This window comes from Sminthopsis crassicaudata, chromosome 2 (genome assembly GCF_048593235.1).
Source record: "Sminthopsis crassicaudata isolate SCR6 chromosome 2, ASM4859323v1, whole genome shotgun sequence".
In the NCBI taxonomy this organism is placed as follows: domain Eukaryota; kingdom Metazoa; phylum Chordata; class Mammalia; order Dasyuromorphia; family Dasyuridae; genus Sminthopsis; species Sminthopsis crassicaudata.
This window is the reverse complement of record NC_133618.1, coordinates 541,897,164-541,909,772: the sequence shown is the minus strand read 5'-3', so window position 1 is coordinate 541,909,772 and position 12,609 is coordinate 541,897,164. Positions and strand designations below refer to the sequence as shown.

The following is a 12,609-nucleotide window of genomic DNA, read 5'->3' as shown; positions in this document are numbered from 1 at the left end:
ATATGGACTTCAATATGAAAGGCATTTGAGATTTACTAAAGTTAGGAAGGCACTAAAATGTGCAGGTCATCTGAAAAGAAATGTAAATAGTCTCATTATTTAAAAAAAAAAGAGCTATTTAGTACAATGAGAATTTATTAACATGATAATATATGTATATACACATACAATCATATCCACAAATTTATCTCAACATAATGCTAGAGTCTCAAAATTTTAGATAAAATATTTGATAAGGTATATTGGAAAAAATGATCTATTATCCTTTTGGGGTTTTAGGAATAGTTTCCTTTTGAGTCACACTGATATCAATGTGGAAAATATAACCTGTTCTAAAAGTAATTGTTAATATAATAACTGCCTACTATATTTGATGTTAAATAGTTTATATTATAATCTAATCTAATCTATCAACACATCATCAGTATGGCTACAGCAACAGATATGAAACAGACTTTGTCTTAAAGGGGCTTTCATACTATTGATGATACAGAAAGTGCAAATAAATAAATATAAAAGACATACCAAAAAAATTCAAAATGGAGAAAACACACTAATAATTAGGCTAAGAAAAAGCTCGCTTTACAGACTGATCTGGATCTCTGTATGTCAAAAACAAATAAACAAACAAACAAGGATGCTACAAAGCAGAGGTGAAAAGGAACTCATTCCATATATGAGAAACCATTGTGCATAGATAGGGAGGGAGGAAATGGATTGTGATATATAAGAAACAGTTAGCAGACTACTAAAACTTCATGGGAAGCTTCCTCCCAACCTGTTTGCAAAGTTAGGAAACCATGGGTTTGGAAGATAGCACATAAAGTCAGATTTGTTGATTAGGGCATTGGGGGGGGGGGGGGGGGGCTTTTGTCAGTGAGGTAATTGGGCTTTAAATAACTTGTCCAAGGTCACATTGTTAGTGTTGTGTCTGAAGGCAAATTTGAACTCACATGTCCATTTCAGAATGGATGCTCTATCCACTGTGCCATCTAGCTGCCTCCTTAATGATTAGTTTTGATAAATTTTCTTCTCTTTTATTCCTTGAGAAGACGGCTAGCTCTCTGGGACAAGAAGAGAATATACTGGGCAACATAGGTATTAAAAATTAAAAGACATCAAAATTAAATTATGTGATATTCTTTATTCAACTGAATCCAAACATGTATTTTAAAAGTTCCATATGTAAAACAGTGAATAAGGCAAAAAAAATTTTTTTAAAAAAGATGAAACATATCAACATGAAACTTCTTGCTCTTTGAAGGTTACCCTATAATGGGAGATGATGAAAAAAATAAAATATGTAGACAAATAAATACAATAAAAGGCAAGATATCAGTCAGTCGATTAGTATTTACTAAACACATCATATGTGCCATGTCCCATATAAAGCATGCAAAGTGAAATGCAAAGAAACATTCTCTATTCTCAAGAAGCCCACAGTTGAATGGGGGAGATAACATACAAAGAACTACATATAAACAAGATCAACACAGGATAAATTTGGGGTTATCTGAGAGGGAACATATTAAATTAAGTAGAACTGGAAAAGGTTTCCCTAAGAAAGTGGAACATTCAATTAGAGAAGGTAGAAGATGGAAAAAATGGTACCAGAAGTGGATATAGATGTAAAAAGAGAGGTTTCAAAACACACATTTGTGGGAAAAATGTATGTCAGGCATAGAGGCACTAGTATGAACAAAGATTGAAGGGGGGGGGGGGAAATTAGGGGATAGTGGAACCTACTTTATGGGTCTAGACGGTATGAACCAACAAAGAGAAGGACAGTGGAGAAAAGAATTAGAAGATATAGTAGACAAATCAGAATAAAGTAGGAAAAGGAAATAGGTACAAAACAAGAACATATGCTATATAGAAAGTTCAAGGGAAAAAAGGAAAGAGAAAAATCATTGGATCTGGAAAGTAAGAAGGCATTAGAAACTTTGTACAGAGAGTAGGTCTAACAAAGCATTTGTATTTATTTGTTCAATTAAAAATAATTGTTATATGAGGATCTAATAAATTATGTGATATTACTATGAGCAATAATTAGCCCACTTATATAAAAACAGAATTATCAAAAGATTACACATGCAGTTATGAATCTGGACTATCCACATTTTCTTTCTCCAAATATACAGAAAATTCAATGTGTTATTTGCTTTTTTTTATATCATCAAAATTTCTACCCTCTGACTCCTAGAAAGCCTTCCCATATACTATATTCTAACCAGAAGTCAAACTATAAGGGTATAGCAAAGGCATAAGCAAATAATGAGGCACTGAAAAAAGTAAGTATAAACTGCAGTCAAAAGAACATTAGACAACATTGCTTTTCAATTCTGAAGCCAAAATTATTACTCATTTTACGTTAAATAATTTCTTTGATCCCCATCAACAGTTCTACTGTAGCATTTTTTGACTAAACAAATAAGTAATGACAAAATAACAATACTTGGTGAGTATAAGGATTCCTGAAAGAAGGCAGCTAGATGGTACAGTAAATAGAATAATGGAGTTAAGAAGATCTGAATTCAAGTTCTGCCTATGACACTTACTGAGTGTGGGACCTTGGGCAAAGCATTTAACCTTTCTGAGATCCAGTTTTCTCATCTGTAAAAGAAAAATAATAGCATTGTCTTTTTTAAAGGACCTTTGTGAGGACTGAATAAATATTGTTAAAGTGCTTTGAAAATTTTAAGATGTTGTCTAAAGTGAGCTATGACAATAATAATTAGTTATTAAAATAATCAATTCCATTCCTACCCCCCTCAGATCTGAAATCCATGGGTTCTATACTCACTCAGCACTGACATAAGAAATAAGTTTTAAAGGAAAGAGTTTTAGGGATAGATGAGACCTGAGCATAAATTAGAGACAGATGAGACCTGAGCATATTTTTATGAAGAAACCGGTATGTATATCTTCAAGATATTACAATCATCCCCTTTACCAAGTTGAAAAACTCAGGGCCTACCCTCAACTCTTCACTTTCCTTCACCCTTTATTTCCACTCAATTGCCAAATCTTGTCACTCATTCCTCCACAACTCAAGCATATAAATTCTCATTTCCATTCAGAGCCTAATTCAAATGTTCAGTACCTCTAACTTAAACTTAAACCAAGTCTTTTTTTGGGTGTGCATGCAAGACTCTCCCCATTTAATCCACTTTCCTCCCCATTTAATCCACTTTCCAAGAAGCTGCCAAAGTGCTTTTTCCCTAAGGTACACAGGCCTTTCCATATCTATACACTAACTCAATAAAATGCCAGTGGTCTCTATCACTTTAAGATAAGATATAAATACTTCTATTTGTCATTTGTAACTCTTCATAATAACCTGTATCACCTAATACTCTCTAATTCAATCTTTCCAGCCTTATCACATATATTCTATGGATTCAAAAATGGCTTTGCTATTCTTTATATGTCACATTCCATTTCCTACCTCTGTGTTTGCACTGGTACTCTCTGACTAAAATGTTCTTCCTCATCTCAACTTCTTGGCATCTTTGTTTTCCAACAAGTTTTAAGTATCACCTTCTTCAAGAGGTTTTTTTTTTTTTGATTAGTACAAGCTGCTAGTACCTGGCCCTTCAAAATTAACTGGCATTTGCTTTGTATATGCTTCTATATATACTTATATTATGCGTGTTATTCCTAGGATTTGTTTATCCCAATATTATGTTAACTTCTATCAGATCTCAAAGGATACTATAAAGCAGTAATCATCTAACAATTTGATGGCTGAAAAACAGAAGTCGATCAGTGTTACTGATTAAGTACTTAATACACATAGGCAAACAAATATAATAATTTAGCCCTTCATCCATCTGAAAATTTCAGTTATTCAGGTGAGAATTCACTATTCAACAAAATGTACTGAGAAAAGTAGGAAGCAATCTGGCAGAAACCAGATATAGATCAACATCTCACATTTACATACCAAGTTAAGGTCCAAATAGATACAGAACTTGATCAAAAATAGTATACAGTAGGGTCTTAGACATAAATATATAAACCAGAAGAGCCAGGAAGAAAGTACTTGTCATATCTATGATACAAGGGCTCACAGCTAAAAAAGAAAAAGAGAAGAATACACAAAATAAAATGGACAATTTTTAATACCTAAAATCTAAAAGTTTTTGCATAAACAAAATGAGAAAAGAAGTTAAATAAATGGGAAGGAGAGATTTTTCAGCATGTATTTCTCAAATAAAGATCTCATTTTCAAAATACATGGGGAATTGATTCAATTTTAAAAAAATAAAAGCCGTCTCTTAATCGATAAGTGGACAAATGATAGGAATAGGCAATTTTTAAAGGAAGAAATCCAATTTACAAAGAGTCAACTTGAGAAAAATGCTTTAAAGCACTAAAATCAGAAACAAGAAAATGAAAGCAACTCTAAGCTATACCTCACAATGATCAGATTGGCAAAGCTGACAGTAAAAGGAAAATGGCAGATGGAGAAAGGGATGTGGGAAACCAGGTACATTAATGAGGTAATATATGTAAAATGCTTAGCATAATGCCTGGCACTTAGGTGCTTAATAAATGCTTGTTTCCTTCCCCATTTCCCTAATGCACTGTTGATGGAACTGTGAATTGGTTTGGCCATTCTGGAATGAAATCTCGAACTATGCCCCAAAAGTTTTTAAACCATACATACCCTTTGACAAATCAATAGTATTACTATATCTATCCCTCCCCCCGCCAAGAGACCTAAGAAAGAAAGGAACCATGTGTATAAAAATATAGCAGCTCTTTTTGCAATAGCCAAGAATTGGAAACTCAAGGGAACCCATGAATTAGTGAATAACTAAACAAATTATACAAACAACTGTAATGGAATAATGTTGTAAGAAATGATGAAAGGGATAAAATCCAGCTTCAGTTCATAAATTTCCAATAATTTGACAAGACTTATATGAACAACTGCAGAGAAAAGTACACTGCAGAGAAAACTGCGGGAAAATTGACACAATAACAATATTTTTAAAACAATCAACTTTGAAGAAATTCTTAACAATATAATGACCAATCATGATTACAGAGGACTTATGATTTAAACAGGCAACCCATTAAGTTTAATGGGTTGAGAGAAAAGTCAAGTAGAGATTGAAATAAATATATACACATATATGTGCATATGTACATTTTACATGGCCAATTCAAGAACATGTTTTGCCTGACTACATATTTTTAAGAAGGGTTCTGTTTGTCATGCTTTCTCAAATGGTGAGAAAACAGGTGGGAAATAAAGAAGCTGAGTTAGTTATTGCCTGCATTTGAACTTGTATCATCTGATTCGAAGTCCAATGCTTATTGAATTTGTGACACTAAGGATCTGGAAGTTATGAGACAGCCAGAAGAAATACCTCTTAGTAGACATATTCATTGGCAATTGAGGATAATAAGAGAGTAGTAGAGAGGTAACTAGTACTTTCTGAGTCCAAGGCAACTGCTATCTGGAACACAGAGTACAAACTGGGAAGTAGACCAAAAAAAAAAAAAAAAAGTATCTTTAAATCCTCTTTTTAATTCATGATGCCAAATTTACATGAGTGGGAGGATAAAATTGTTTCTAGAGTAGCTTAAGGAATAGAATATCAAGAATGAGAAAGGATCTTTGAATTCATCCATCTAAAATCCACCTCATGGAATTTGGGGTCCTACCCTCTTTCTACTCCAGCAATTCATTTCAATAAACACTTGAGTACCTATGTGCCAGATACTAAGTTAAAGAGTACACAAAAATAAAAGCTGAATACAGTCTCTGCTCTCCAGGAATTACTATTTAAAATATAATCTTTAAAAAAAGCACTGACTACACTGGGAAATGAGTGTAAACTGTTATTTTTACCTTCTGAATCCAATTCTTCCTGTGCAACAAGAAATTCGGTTCTACACACATATATTGTATCTAGAATATACTGTAATATATTTAACAGGTTTAAGACTGCCTGCCATCTGGGGGAGGGGGCTGGGGGAGGAAGGGAAAAAATCTGAATAGAAGTAAGTGCAAGGGATAATGTTGTAAAAAATTACCCATGCATATGTACTGTCAAAAAAAAAAAGTTATAATTATAAAAAAATAAATAAAATAAAAATTAAAAAAAAAAAAAAAAGCACTGACTACTGGAAAGGAATGAAAAAGAAATCAAGTTGGAGATGATCCTGAACAGCTATGCATTTGATGAAAGCTTAATGATTTCTGGAGTTCATGTATTAACTGACTGAAGAGGCTTATTAACTTGGATGGGAAAAAATTACAACTTTATTTTCTCTAATCTTTGAATCCCTTAATAATCCTATATATTTTATACACTTACCTCTCTGAGATAGGGGTCTGTAGACTTCATTAAACTACCAAAGGAATCTGGGACATGAAAAAGTTAAGAGCCCTGAGGTTAAAGGAAATAAGAATAGAAAATATCATACACATAGGGAATAACTTGTGCAAAGATAGAACATAGTAAAATCTATAGATGATCCCTCATATAGTCCAAGAAGGAAAGTAGTATTAGGATAACTTGCACTCTGAAGGCGGCTTAGAGAAAAAAGATTAAATAACAAAAGAGGAGGATAAAAAAGAAACATGTAATGTACCAGGTCTAATTAAGGGAAATGAGGGGGAAGTGATCCCTGTAGTCTCATAAAGAAAAGAACTTACAAGAAAGTGAGAAGAGGGAGGGTGACAAAAGGAGTAAAGGAAAAAGTCACTGCTTTCTTGTGGAAGAAGGTTTTTGAACCTGAATGTGAAAAGTGAATGTGAATGTGAAAGGTGAATGCTACTATGGGAGAACAAAGATGGTTTGTGAAAGGAGATGAGAACTTTGCCTGGAATGTGCAGCATGGGGACTTGGTGCTCAAAAAGTCTACTTTGTCGGGAAAAGGGAGGCAAGTACCTCAGAGAGCCAGAAAGTATGGGCCCCGTGAGATTTGGAAGGAAATGGGGGCAGGGAAGGGTATAAGATCAGGGACCAACTACATAATCAGAAACCTGGTGAACAGATCGTGAAGCAATTGTACTCTAAAGACTACCAATGGCACAGTTCTGGGAGTGAGAGGAATCCGCTAAGCAAACTCTTTAAGGCAGTGGCAAAAATTGCCTAGAGGGCAATTAACTTTTACTTTTAATTAAATTTTGATTGCATAAGTAATGCATAGATAACAAGTAGTTATAAGCCTCATGAATCAAAAAATAAAGATCTACAATAAACAGAAAGAGAAGATAGATAATGAAGGGAATGAAAAAATCTTTTTAAGAAAGGGAGCAAAAATAAATAAAATCAATAATTCTATAATAAAACTGATCTTTAAAAAAAGAGCACACAATAAAATTGACAAAACAGCATATAATCCAGGTAAAAATCAAAATAAAACCAAAAGAAATAAAAAAGAATAATCAGAACATACCATGCATGATTATATGTTAAAGAAACTGAGAATTCAGAAGAATATCTTCAAAAAAATAATAAATACCAAACTATCAAAAGACCAGATAGAGACTTTAAATAAGCAGATCTCAGAAAAGGAAACTGATCTAGATGTAAAGGAAATACCAAAGAATAAACTTCCTGTTCCTCATGAATTTGCAGGAGTATTCTACCAAATTTTTAAAGAACTGTTAATATTGGAACTCCAAAAATCATTTTGAAAAAAAAAAAGCAAGAAGCATCCTACCAGAGTCCTTTCATGATATATAGTCCTAATGCTTAAATCAGAGAATGAAAAAAAAAAAAAACTTAGAACAAAATCATTAAACATTTACTCAAAAATTTTAACCAAAAAAATGTCAAAAGTCTACAGTGATTCACCAAAAAAAAAAAAACATTCCTTAATACATTTTACCAGAGATACAAGGACAATTCAAGAGTAGGAAAATAACATAATTAATCATATTAAAAACCAAAATCCAAAATCACAAATTATAAACATACATCACTCTACCAATAAATACATACATTATCTAATGTTTACAAAACATAGAAATCTTTTAAAGATAAAGATGATCACAGAGTCAATAGGCAACAACTAGGGTTTAGTGAATAGGAAAGGAACATGATCAGCTTTGTACACATCAATTTTGGCAATGAAAATAGCCAATTTTTTTCAAGATATATAAGGGAAAGGGACAGTGAAGACTGGGACAGTACTGAATAGGGCAGATAAATCAAGGGAAATCTATTTTTCAGGACTTTTGAAACTTGCACAGGTTTGCAAGTCAATGAGATCTTGAGGCAAAAGAGGAGACTGAAGATATGATACTAAATCAAAGGATGAAAAAAACATGTTGTTTTCTTTAACACCATAGGAAAGAATTAAAAGTAACAGGTAGAAGATGTTTAAGGAAGACATGTTTAATATCTAATTTTTTTTAATCCTAATAGAAAAATTTTAAATGGATTGGACTGTCTTAGAAAAGGGAGGACTCTCCCCTCACCAAAACAACTTCAAACAAAGGATCACTGAGAATGTCATATATGGAATTGCTGATCAGGTACAAGTTGAACAAAATGGACTCCAAGGTTTCTTCAACTCATGTTCTATTTCTAATTTGTTATCTTTTCTTTTAAAGACAAAATATATACATTACAGGTTCAAAACTTAATCAACCAACATTTATATATAGTTCTATGTATAATAAACTATTCAATGGATTGAGAATAGAAAAATAAAGATATAGTCTCTGCTTAGAAATACAGATATGGCTTTCCAATGAGCTTATAATTTAGTAGATAAAAACTAAAAGATAATAATTAGAGATTACATAGAAAATCTGTTCTTGTTATCTGGGATAGCTCACAGAATTTCTACTATGGAAAAAATTCAACCAAATGACAATTAGCAAACAAACAATATATAATTTTAGACCAGATGGCCTAAAACCTTCTGCTATTTCAAAACTCCAAAAGTTTTATTTTATATTTATTCATTATACTCTCACAGAACTTTCTTCATTAAGCAATCTCATTTTGTAGGTATGTGGCACAGAAAACTTCAACAACAACAACAACAACAACAAAGCAGATCTATAAAATGATTAATGAAAAACATACGGCTTTGACACCTGTATTTATGAATATTAGGTTAAATAAAGTCTCAGATTCTTCCTAATGCAGACATGCACTGCATATCCAATAACAACAAAAATTAAATAACTAGTAGCAACTAGCAGTGGCATATGAGTTTAAATTTAAGCCTAAATGTAAAATTTTGCAAAACAGCTTCCTTCCAACTCATTCACTCAACAAATATTCTGGAAATGTTCCTTAAGAGAATTTCTTGATGAAAGTTAGAAGAACCACTGCCAGCAATTGAGGAACAGCATTCTTATCTTTACTCTGGCCAGGCAGTTGTAAAAGCTGAGCATTGGTTACGGTCAACATTCTCATTTCATGTTAACTCAATGAATCCAGCTTTTCTGGGTCACTTATTTGGTAAGCAATAGACAGCCATATGCTTTCCTACATGACTTTTTAGCTGAAGAAAATTCCTTTTTAAAAGGTGTTCAACTTTTTATGCAGTTCTATGTAGCTTTTTCTTGTAAGCATCAATGAAGCATTGAGAATAGGCATTCTTATAACAATAGCATCTAGACACAAGTTGGCATAACATTGATGTTTTGAATTTCTCTTAATAGAATCCAATCAATGGGCAAAACTCAGGTGCTTGTGAATACCATTATTACTTATGATACATCCATGGTTACATGAAAATAAAGATTTCTTATAATACACACACACACCTTTTTTTTTTTCTTTTTTTTTGGCTGAGGCAATTGGGGTTAAGTGACTTATCCAAGGTCACTCAACTAGGAAGTGTTAAGTGTCTGAGATCACATTTAAACTCAGGTCCTCCTGACTTCAGGGCTGGTGCTCTATCCACTGCACTAACTAGCTGCCCCTCACACACCTTTTTTTCATAAATTCCTGTTTCAAAAGTAGCTATATAGGGGTAACAAGAATGATGCTACACCAAATCTATTTATTCATTGTAAGAGCTTTTTATTTTTCAAAATACATGCAATGATAATTTTCAATATTCACCCTTAGAAAACTTTGTGTTCCAATCTTTCTCCCTCCTCCCCACCTTCCCATTCCACTAGACAGCAAGTAATCCAAAATAGGTTAAACATATGCAATTCCTTTAAACATATTTCCACATTTATCATGCTTTATGCCAAATTTAGTGAGTAAATTAATAATGCCATTTATGCAAGTTATGTAAACAATTAACATAAATATAGACGACACAAACATTAAATTTTAAATTGCTTCAGAAATTATGAAGTATTGAAGAGACTTCTACTGTAGATTGCTCCCATCAATCAGAACTGTCTTCTTGCTACTTATTCCTCATTTACAATACTCCATTTCTCATTGACCCTTTGAATTGACTGGTTCTTATGTGTGGATCTCACCTATGATCCTTAGAATTCCTTTTTTTTTTTCAAAATCAATTCAAACACCATTTTTGCTAAAGCCTTTACTGACTGATCTCCTCCCTCACCCAAAAATAAATAAATAAATAAATAAATGAACGAATGAATGAATGAATGAATAAAATTAGCTTATATTTCATATATGTGTGTGCATACATATATGTATGTATGTATACACACACTTCCTTTCTTTCCAGTTAGGAAATAAATCTCCTTAGGGACAGAAATTAGAGCATTTTTGTTTAGCACTGAGCCCTTGGGAAAAGAGTAGGCACTTAATGCTTGCTGACAACTTGCCTGAAATCACTATTTATGTTTCCATATTTACCCTTGGATTTCTTTATATATATTTTCCCTTCTAGACTACCACATCAAAGTAATCTAATAAGGAGAGAAAAAGGATCATGGATTTAGAGCCAGAAGTGCCTTTGTAGAATACTGAATTCAACCTATTCTTTTATTAATAAAGAAAACTTCACAGAGACTTGTCAAGGATCTTAAAGTCAGATCTTCCTAACTCCAAATCTACCATTTCTATCAAATCATTTAAGTTATAAAAAAATGAGCAATTAATTTGTTTAACATTATCACCCTATTATTTATAAAATTATCTGTACATTATAACTTACATGCAAATAACAAAATGCCTCTGAAATGCAACCTAATTCTTCTCTAAGTAAAATGTACATTATAAATAGCCAAGAAAATGAAATTTTAAGAATGAAAAATTTGTTCACTTGTCCAATATTTTGTCAATTTTTTATTTTTGTAACCTTCATCTTCACACTTAAGAATTTTATGCAAATAAATACTTAAAGTTGTTTGACCAACAGCTTCCAACACTCATAATCACCCACCCAGTTTCCAAAGTATAAATAAAAATAATTATTCATCATATAAAGTATGTGCTTAAAGGAGTTTGTTGTTTGGAGGTACATAAGGGAGTGGCAAAATGCCCTCTGGTATGCCTGTTTCACATCTCATAGGCAACAAACTTTCCTTTATCCTAAATCTGTTTTCCATTGCTTTAATCTTCTAGTCAATCAATGAAACCTAGCTACTCTGATGATATAGTATACTTGAACCCTTTCCTTGTATTATCTGCATTTTTACTGATTCCCCTCAGCTGATGAGTTGATGAATTGGAGATGTGAATACTCCTCACTTCCCATTGATAACCTCCAGGTTCTCTCCCTACCTCTATCATTCTGTAATCTATCCTCTCTTGAGATTGAGGCTATTCATATACATCACCCAATCAAAATACTAGTAGACTCTAAGTCACTTCTCTTCTTTGTACATGGCTCCTAATTTTTTTCTTCCCCCCAACTCTTGCCCTCATTCTAGGGGGTCTTCAGCATTTTTAACTCTTCTTCAAACACCCTAACCACTCAGTTCCCTCTACTTAATTACTTAAGCTGTACATAAAAATGGTCATACCTCTGATCTTACTATCACTCACAAAAGCACCACTGCCACTAACTTTCCACCTCTCCTTTTGCCTTCCAAAACAAAGCCCTCCTTTTCATTTATACAGTGGTGTTCCCCATGACTTTGATACTCTTCCTTTTCCTTCAAGTTCCAGCTGAAATTCTATATTCTATAGATAGCCTTTTCCAAGCTCTCTTAATGCTAGCATCTTCCCTCTTTAATGATTTCCTATTTATTTACTATATCATTTATTTGAATATGTATTTGCTTGCTATCTTCTCCATTAGATAATGAGCTTCCATGAGGCAGGAGCTATCTTTTGCCTGTTTACCCTCCTAGACTAGGGCAGTATCCAATACATAGTAGGCACTTAATAAAACTTTACTGACTGATGCCTCCTCTCAAATTAAAAACTGAAAAACGCTTCCTTACTTTTATAACTGTATACTTGTCCCCCCAAAAAATAAAGGTATATTTGGAAATGTATCCTCAGTCTGCATGGGGGTAGGGTTGGGGTAGGAGTGTAAACTATAAAGTATGTGGCTTTTGAGAAACAATGAAAAGTAGTTTTTATCACTATTAGTAAGTTCTTCAGTAATATGACCAGAAGGGGAGGGGGGGGGAAGAGGCTAGTTGGCTAAATTTGCATCCATGGGTTGCCTCAATAACCCCTTTATTCAATTCAACTTTATTAAAATTGCTACAATTATTATATAAGTAAAATATTA

The 12,609-nt window shown here is 32.9% G+C and overlaps 1 protein-coding gene across 10 annotated transcripts in view; it reads right to left on the bottom strand.

Moving 5' to 3' along the window:
* CSNK1G1 (casein kinase 1 gamma 1) overlaps positions 1-12,609 on the bottom strand; it is a 241,641-nt gene that overhangs the window by 168,819 nt on the left and 60,213 nt on the right. For 3 of the 10 annotated variants that reach the window (XM_074294846.1, XM_074294845.1, XM_074294853.1), the window contains exon 2: positions 2,559-2,613. The exons of the other annotated variants lie outside the window; for them this stretch is intronic. The gene's annotated coding sequence lies outside the window, so the exon portion shown is untranslated. The remainder of the gene's footprint in view (positions 1-2,558; positions 2,614-12,609) is intronic. 10 annotated transcript variants of the gene reach the window in all.